The sequence below is a fragment of the Oryzias melastigma genome, linkage group LG23, assembly GCF_002922805.2.
Source record: "Oryzias melastigma strain HK-1 linkage group LG23, ASM292280v2, whole genome shotgun sequence".
NCBI classification, from domain to species: Eukaryota; Metazoa; Chordata; class Actinopteri; order Beloniformes; family Adrianichthyidae; genus Oryzias; species Oryzias melastigma.
Window position 1 is genome coordinate 9,999,152 of NC_050534.1, and position 9,281 is coordinate 10,008,432.

At 35.9% G+C, this 9,281-nt stretch overlaps 1 protein-coding gene across 3 annotated transcripts in view; it reads right to left on the reverse strand.

The window, feature by feature from the left end:
- tfec (transcription factor EC) overlaps positions 1 to 9,281 on the reverse strand; it is a 70,732-nt gene that overhangs the window by 58,731 nt on the left and 2,720 nt on the right. For all 3 annotated transcript variants that reach the window (XM_036210137.1, XM_036210134.1, XM_036210135.1), the window contains exon 2: positions 7,992 to 8,127. The gene's annotated coding sequence lies outside the window, so the exon portion shown is untranslated. The remainder of the gene's footprint in view (positions 1 to 7,991; positions 8,128 to 9,281) is intronic.

Here is a 9,281-nt window from a genome sequence, read left to right on the forward strand (position 1 = left end):
AAAAAAAGGAAGCAGCTATTTGGGGGAAGTTTTTTATCTGCTGTGTCATTCTGATCATTCAAAGCCATTTTTAGACAAGGACACAAAAAAATGCCCACGTTGGAACAATAAAGGAGGCTGTCGGAGCGTAACTGCGCTTATGCTAACTCCCAATGTTGATAGCAACACGTAAAACAAACAAAAAAAAAAGCACAGTTTGATACCGTTACATGATGTTAGTATATTCACAAAAACGATTGCTTTAGCACTATCATTTTTTTTTTTTTTTGCGTTGTCCAAACAAGGTTTGAAGTTATAGTAAAGTATGCTAACACAGCTAACATGTACCAGTGTCAGACTGTAATTGTATACATGTTAATAACAAGTTTGGGAGTTTGTGTAGATACAGAAAAGTTTGTTTTTGCAGTATCAATTAGTGTTTTTTGTGTTATAAACAAAGTTTGGAATTATTGTGAAAATGCTAACAAGGCTAACATGTAGCAGTGTCAAACTGTGTGTGTGTGTTTTTTTTTTTTATAACTCTAAGTTGGGAATTATCGTAGTCACAATAACATGTTTTAGCGCTATCAGTGCACATGTATTCACATTACCTGTTAATCCCGACCTTGCTAATAACATACAAAAAAATAAGACTCCAACTCCACTATATGTTAGCTATGTTAGCGTATTTACAAGAACTTCTAGCCTTGTTTGAAACTCGTAAAAAAAGCAGACTGATGCCACTAAAGGGAACTTTACAGCGACTATGCTAACTCCCAACCTTATCATTAACACCTAAAAAAACAGTCCGACACAAATTCATGCTAGCTGCTTTAGGATATTCACATTTACACTCAACCTTGTTTAATGCTTGTAAAAGGAAAAAAATGACATTTTGACAGAGTCTCGTGTAGTCCTACCTCTCAAAATCACTTCTACATCAGTGAACACAACCACAATGAATCCATATATAAGGCGCTCTGGATGATAAGGTGCAATGTCAATTTTTTTGAGAAATAATTAAGGCTTTTAAGTTCGCCTTATTGTGCAGAAAATATAGTATAACATTTGTTAGATCTTTCTTTTTCTTGAGAGACAAGTTTAAAATCTGATTATTCTGCAGAATTTATTTTTAGAAAAGTTATCAAATGATGCCTGAAACCCTCTGCACTGAAAAATAACAAGTACCAGAATTGATCCACAATTTATATCAAACTTGAAGAAAGAAATTCAAAGCAGAAAAATAGAGTTCTAATAATTTAAAATGTTTCAAACATCTGGATCTAAATGTTCTTGTGAATGCATCCCCTACATGCATGAATTTATTTCCAAGTATATGACTTCTTGATGCTAAATGAAGTGGAATTCTGGATTAAATGATACGCTGTGAATTACTGACATACAGCTTGATGGGGATGAGGTTTTGATTTTGGAGTCGGTCCTGCAGATTCTACAAATTATCACTGCATCACCTACTGCATTAACATTACTCAGAAAAAAGGAAATGATCACGTACCTTTTATTTGTCCAAGAAATTACAAACAATTTGCTCCTCTTGCAATAATTTTCCAGATTCAAATGTGAGCAGGTTCAAGTGCCTCTTTTTGGTGTTAGTGTTATTCCTGGAAGTTATAAGCCAGCGAAAGGATTTCAGATTTAAATCAAACTGTTTCCTCTTTTTTTGCTCTTAGGAGTGGGGTGCAAAGGGTTTGTGTAAACCCCAGATACAAATAGTTTCCCATTTTGGCAAGTCATCGTGTGACTTAAACGTGTGCAAATGAGTCACAAAAAAAGAGAGTTTTCAGTTACATTTTATTAATATAAGGATGATACTTTTATGTGTTTGGAGTTTTTTAGTACCTAATTTCTTGTTTAGGAACACAAAAACTGACTGAATCTTTCAATTTCTTAGTCTGGAAATTCTTTTTTTTCCCCCTCAAAACAGCTTGATTCCAGGAAAAAGAAAGCAAACAGACAAGTGTTTTTGGTCAGCTTTATGGAAAAGTGACACTTCTCTTTTAAAGGGAAAAAAAAGGCCCAAATATAACATTCACGGTCACGTTAATCTGCATAATGACAATGATGAACATCCCATCAGAGGCAATTTGAGGGGAGAAAAGCCTCCGAAGTCCCCTTCACGCGCTTGTTGATTGTGTTTGTTCACGACAGTTAGGTTGATGAGGGAGCAATATGGAGGAGGCTGGATGGACACTTGTTGCGCGTTACGGTCGAGATGGCTGACGTCTTTCGGCGATGAACAAACAGCGGAGGTTGGAGGAAATCAAGGCGTCCGCCGGAGCTCTCAGGAATGCAAATTCAAAAAGCACTTCATTACTTCCCTTTTTTCCTGCAATCTTGTGTCTGAGAGTCTGAACTAAGTGGTTAATCAAGCCAAAAATGAAAAAAACATACTATGTCTGAGGAGCAGGAGAGGAGACACCTTTGATAATTTCATGGAAGTGAAAAAATACACAAGAACGGGTCTTCTGGTTGATCGATTTTACGGTCAAACGCATCTAAAACGGTCTACTGTTGGAGGTCCAGAAACAAAGTTGAATCTCTGAACGTTTTCTAAGTTCATCTTTATGAAAAAATTAGTCTTTAAACTGACCGTACACCGTGTAACTTTCCTCAGACGCATCGTCTGGAACATTCTAGTGTCGCAGAACCCAGTCTTTCTTCTCTCACCGGAGCCTTAACGCAATTTTAATGCTATGCGGCGGTTCACATGCCAACAGCAACAGCACAAGTCCTCTGTTGTCTGACATCCCAGGGTGGAATTAAACGTTAGCATTCCATTTAAATTCCTTAAACTTATGAAGATTAAAAAAAAAAAAAATTATAGTAAATAATAAATAACATTTTTTGTAATGAGATGTAAAATTCTACGAAAAGTGAGCGGCAATAACCAAATTCCCACTTCAATGAAGATGGTGTTTTCAACACGTTCTTGTGGCATTTTTCTTGTGAAGGAGGACATAAATAAAAATTATTATTATTTGACATGAGTATTTCTGTATTCAAATTGTTGTGAATCAGGAGCAGACGAAAAAAAGTCTTTTGAAAAAGACTGTATTTGTAACAGAAAAAACACTCCCTGCTTTGTTCCATTCTGATACATCTTGTTGTCTTTTTGTTGCACCTGTAATGTTAGGTTAGGGGTGTGAGGGGCCATAAGCTGTAAACAGAGAGCTCTCAGCAATAGGAAGGGGAAGAGGGAGCGGGGTTGCCCCATGCTGATGGTCCCGCCCCCAATTCAGAGTCAAATTCCTAACGAACTACTACCGGTCTGCAAAAACTGTCTTAGAAGATGGCACCATTTTTTTTTATTATTATTTTGGCTAAAATCAATTGAAAACTCTTGCAATAGATCAAAAGATGATTGGAGTGGGACTTAAAGGGATTTTTATCATGAATAGATGTAAACATTTGTTTGTCTACTTTCAAAATATTGTCAGAAAACCACCAATGTTCCAGTCAACATGTATTTGTTTATCTTACATCCAAACTCCAGCGTTGTTTTCAGTGTTTGTTTATTTCAGTGCCCCAGATAAACTAAAGTGAGAACATTTTTTTCAAATAACTCATAATTACTGAATTGACGACTATACATTTTATTGATGACTCATCATCAGCGTAATTTGTGCATATTAATTATTACTGGTTGCTGTAGAAACTGAACAAACTAAAAGCAGCATTGTTGACCATAATATTTTTTTAGGGGGAAAAACAGTGACATTAGAACAAAGGAGATTTCTGATTATGCATTCTTCATCACTCAGTCCTTCAGTGATTCATGTTATTTTCAGATCCCATTTGGAGTCATCACAGTGGTTTAGCTCTGTGGTCATAAACAGTGTCATAATCAAACCATAAAAAGAACTGAAATTGCATCACTGTTTAAACTAATGTATCCAAGATAAATAGTTTTTAGTCAAAAATGTCCTTTTCTAAATGAAATTTAAGGTTTACTTGCAAGTGAACTCTGGTCCAGTTAACTCCAAACTGACTGCAAATGAACCATTCAGTGGACTGAAACATTAAAAGTATGGAGTTACTTTGTCTGTTATGGGGGCTTATGTTCTAAAAATAACCCGCAATAAGTGAAATCTGCTTTGTAGGATTACAGATAGCTGTAAAACTCCTAAATACACAATTTACTTTGAAATGTTTATATTCACACTCTTCTCTCTTCTTTAAAATCTTAAATTTCAAACCTTTAAAAAAAAAAAGTCTAGAATTATAGAATGAAAACAAAGATCTGATGGCCATTGAGGATTTACGTAAATCTGGCTAACTGAACACATTATGTACAGGAGACACAGCAGGGAGGAGATTTACTGACAAGGTCTACAGCCAATCACACGGCAGAACAGAGTGTGCTGTAAAATGAAAATAAAAGTAATCAAAATTCCTAGCAAGGACAAGAGACAAAGTAAAATATTTTCTTTCGTCAAAAGTGTTCGTTTAAAACAGTGAGGTGGAGCAATTCCTCATGGAAGCAAATACTCAATTTGAGCGCTACTTTTAACATAGTTGACTATCTTACTACATAGAATAGAGACTTGGTAGGCATGGTTGAAAACAGTCAATTTCGGAAGAAAAAAAAAATATTTCTTGAAATTACTAACTTTGTGTCAGATCCAATGGCTTTGGTGTGGGGAGTCCCCCAGGGCTCCATCTTAAGACCCCTTTTGCTTCATGAGTACACATTTTCTGTAAATTCTCTAAAATGTAGCAAGAATGTATCTAACCACAAATATGCAGATGGAACTGATTTATTCACTGAAGATAAATAAGGATCAGTGGACTCCCTCTGTCACTACAACTCTAAATCTCTTATTGGATACTAAGCAGTTTTCTGCAGCTAAACACAGACTGAGACGGAGATTATCATTTTTGCTGAAAAAAAGTGTTTTCTCTAAAACTTACAAATCTAAGCGTAATTAGGGACTCTTGACTTTAGGAATTCAAACATCTTAACAAAAGATAAGTTATGGTATTCAAACCAAACCCACAGAGAATTATTCACACATTCTCATTCAGCAGGATATTGAAACTCACTGGACACAGTCAATGTGCTGTGAGACAACTGCAGATCACAGAGAACGCTGCATGACCACATCGCTTCTGTCCTCAAATCTTTGGCTTCCTGTTGCATTGGGAACAGATTTTAAAACGATTCTGCTTGTGTTAGAAGTTTCTCCACCAAAGTTTATCTTTGACCTGTTGGTCCCATTTGAACCACCTTGGGCGTTGAGAAGCTCAGAGAGACAGACCCTCTACCGGAGCCTGGAGTCAGGACTTAATATGGTGGAGCAGCATGCCATTTCATGCAGCAGAAATCTGGAACCATCTTCCTGATGATGTTAGACAAGCTTGTACTCTGATGATGTTCACGTCCTGAAAAAAACTGCTTGTGAGCTCAGAGTATCCCAGCTGAAAGTAGTTTATTTGCATCTTTTATTCCAGTTTGAAATTAATTATATAAGAATGAAAAAAGATTAACTACTTACCAAAGAATAACAAAAGTCACACAGTGCGTAAAAGTTGGTTTGGCAATATTTATTCAGACTTGTTTTTATTTAGGAGTTTATTTACGTGACCCCAAAAGAGATCAAGCCGGTTTAGAAATGGATGGATAAGTTTGCAAATAGTGTACTGTATTTTCTGTACGATAGCGTGCACCGGATTATAAGACACACCGTCAATGAGAAGTCAATTTTTGAATTTGTCATACACTATACAGTTTATTACACAAGACATAGGAGTCAGAGATAAGTCAGACAGTCAGACTTTACAACATCCAAAGTAAATCTAGAACTCAATTTTAACACCCTATATGTTAGCCGTGTTATAAGCGTTAGCCACTTCAGAGTATTTAGAATATCTGTAACTGCCAATTCTGTTTGCAACACGTAAGAAAACATACTGATACTGCTAAAACAAACATTACTATGACTTGATTACTCCCAACCTTTCTAGTAACACATAAAAAACAGCTATATCTCGCTATAAGTTAGCTACAAAATATAAGCGTAAGCTACGTTAGCATATTCAAGACACCTTTAACTCACAAACTTTTTTGCAATGCGTATAAAAAACATACTGATACCGTTAAAAAAAACCATTAGTGACTAACTCCCAGTCTTGCTATTAACACATGAAAAAAAACAGTTCTACTTTGCTATACGTTAGCAACATTACTATAAGGAGTGTATTGTTAGCTTATTCTCAATGCTTGTAATTCCTTATCTTTTTTGTGACATGAGAAAAAACAGACTAGCATAACTATAATAAAAGTTACTGTGATGCTAACACCCAACCTTGTAATTAACACGTAAAAGAAACACAGTCCAACTTTGCTACACATTAGCCAAATTAGAACGGTTAGTCGTGTTAGAGTATTTACAATACCTGTAACTCCCAAGCTTGTTTGCAACACGTAAAGAAAACAGACTGATACTGCTAAATAAATGTTACTGTGACTAAGCTAAAATCCAGCCTGCTAGTAACACATAAAAAGTCCTATACTGCTATACATTAGCTATGTTAGGAGAGTTAGCCACATTAGCCTCTTCACGATACCTGTAACTAACCCTAACCCTAGTTAGCAACTTGTAAAATAAAACACACTGGTACCGCTGAAAGAAATGTTACTGTGACTAAGCTAATTCTCAACCTTGCTAGTAACGCATATAAAAACAGCCCTACAACCCTTTAGCTATGCTAGAAAAGTAAAAAATCTTTTTTGTAACATGTAAAAAACAGACTGATACCACTAAAACTAAACATTAATATGACTACGCTAACTCCTAACCTTGTTAGTAATACTTAAAAATAGTACAGTCCGAGATTACTACGCATTAGCTGTGTTAGCGTTTCCACAATAACACTGTTTGGAACAATTACAAAAAGCAGACTTACCATCTGACAGAACGCATAGTTCCTCTCAAATTCCCTTCAACGTCAATAAACACAACCAGGATTAATCCATATTTAAGAAAAAAATTATGGCTTTTAGCGGCGCCTTATAGGGCAGAAAACATGATCGTGGTTTGGCATTTTTAAAGAACAAATGTCCAGAAATTAGGTGTAGTTCTGCACTTTCAACCTCTGTGAACATCTTTTAATGACACACATTTATAACTAAATGGGCACTTTAATTGAATTTGTGAAAATGTACATTTTATTATTTTTTTTACATTATTCCTGTTTTTATGTTTTTAATTTAGTGACATCATAATTTGCAGATAATAATCAAGCAAACATTGTGTTTTCATGGTTTGTGAGTTTTACCTGAACCAGTACTGAGTGTGTTAAGCTACACCTATCAGAGCCTCTCCTGAGGTATTGGTGGAATTCGACTGAATTTTACCTTTTAACTAAATCAGCTTGGATCATCTCAAGTGTCTTCTAATGCTCCAGACAAATGATTCCCTATATGACGTCTGAAACTTCTCCCCTTGACCCGGTTTGTTGTCGGCGAGCCAGAAAGTCCGGAATGTGAGTGAACCCAGCACGAGCTGACAGCGGACATTAGACTCACAGGCGGAGAACATGACCCAGGGCGCTGTGGCAGAAACAGAGAAGAAGCCGGCGAAGTCCGCCGCCGTCCACTGGGAGAGGCGTGAGGCGAGGAGGGGAGGGCGGCCGTAAAAATGTTTGATCTCACCAGGACAGGTTGTGTCTCGGCTGAGGAGCGTCTGATGTGCGGTGGAAAAGCCTAGACAAGCATTCATTATACAGCTCGAGTTTTTTAGGGTTTTTTTCTGGTGTCACTTACCTTGTCCTTCAGATTCTTTGAGAGACTTTCTTCAACCTGAATTAAAGCCTGTAATCTTTGTCTAAAAGTTTCATTAGCAGGTGCTCGGGCTTCTGTTGATTCTATCCACTCCATTCAGTCAAACAGTCTGCAGATGTAAAATAAGAGCCTCCGAAAGAAAAAAAAAAAAAGAAAAATCTGCCTTTCAGGTAGCAATTGTACGTGGCAGTGTCTTTGTGTGGTTTACCTGTGACTCTTTGATCCTGACGGCGTGCGACTGTGTTTGATTCCTGGGGTACTTTGACAGTTTGGAGGTTGTCAAAAGGCCCTCTGGTGTCTGAAGTCAGATCAGAGGAGAGGAGGCCTGAAAAGCAGACACCCAGCTGGGAGAAGATCAGAAGAGACGCAAACTTTAGCGAGAGCCATTGTGAGGTACACACAAGCTGCTGGCTCACATAACTTTTCCCCTTTGTATGTTTTTTTTTTTTTTTTCCAGATATACGGCTGTTTGCTCCATGTCTTATCTTCTGTCCGGGATGTTGAATGGCTCAGTTAAAGGTCTGTGAGGATTTATCTGATGCTGCCAAAATAAGTCCCCCTGTTTCCTGTCTTTTCGCTGAGGTTAAAGGTCAATCTTTACAATGATGTTGCTTTTCTTCAAATATTATCAACATAAAAAATAATATTCATCTTAAATTAAAAATACATTCTTCTTTTTTTGCTATTTTAATTGCCATTTATTTATTATTTAATTGCTGTGTACAAAAACATATAATAAAATAATTTTATTTCCTATATTTTGACTAATTTTGTTGTGAAAAAATGTTCTTTTTTATCAAATCAAAAAAAAAAAATCTGAAGATTACCTTAAAAGTCAAAATGTTCTGGAGTTTATTTTATTTTTTAAGTGAATAATCAGTTCAGTAAATGTAATTACTGCTTATATCAGCTAATGTTTTAAATGACGTGCATAAATTAGTCTTTGGTCATGATACAATGAGATATGAGGGGTTTACAAAGTGTGTGTGTGCCCTCTAGTGGCTCCAAAGGGGAACATACAGGGGCTTTTGTTTTGAAAATAAAGCTATTTAAAATTTTCACTCTAGGTGTTTATATTGTTCATTACACTAAAATGCATATTTTTCTATTATTTCTATTTAATTTAGATTTTTTTATATAATTTATTATATTTAGATTCTTATTTCATTTTGTAAATATATTAAGAATAAAGTTGAGTATCACCTTAATATCCACTTGTTTTAATTCTAACTCAGTTATAATCACTGGTGGGATTAAAATGTGAGTTTTCTTTATTTCACAGATAGCAGCAGCAGAGTATTTTTGAGTTGTTGCAAAGACCCTTTTTGGCCAACCAACTCTGTTCTATTATAAACCTTTGCCTGACTGGACTATAAATGCTTCTGACATATGAGACATAGTATAAAAAGAGTGAAGTCAGGGTGGCAACAGTGAACACGCAGTATTGACGTAAAAATCTTTAAAGCAACATTTCACTAAGGATGTTTCTTTACTTTTT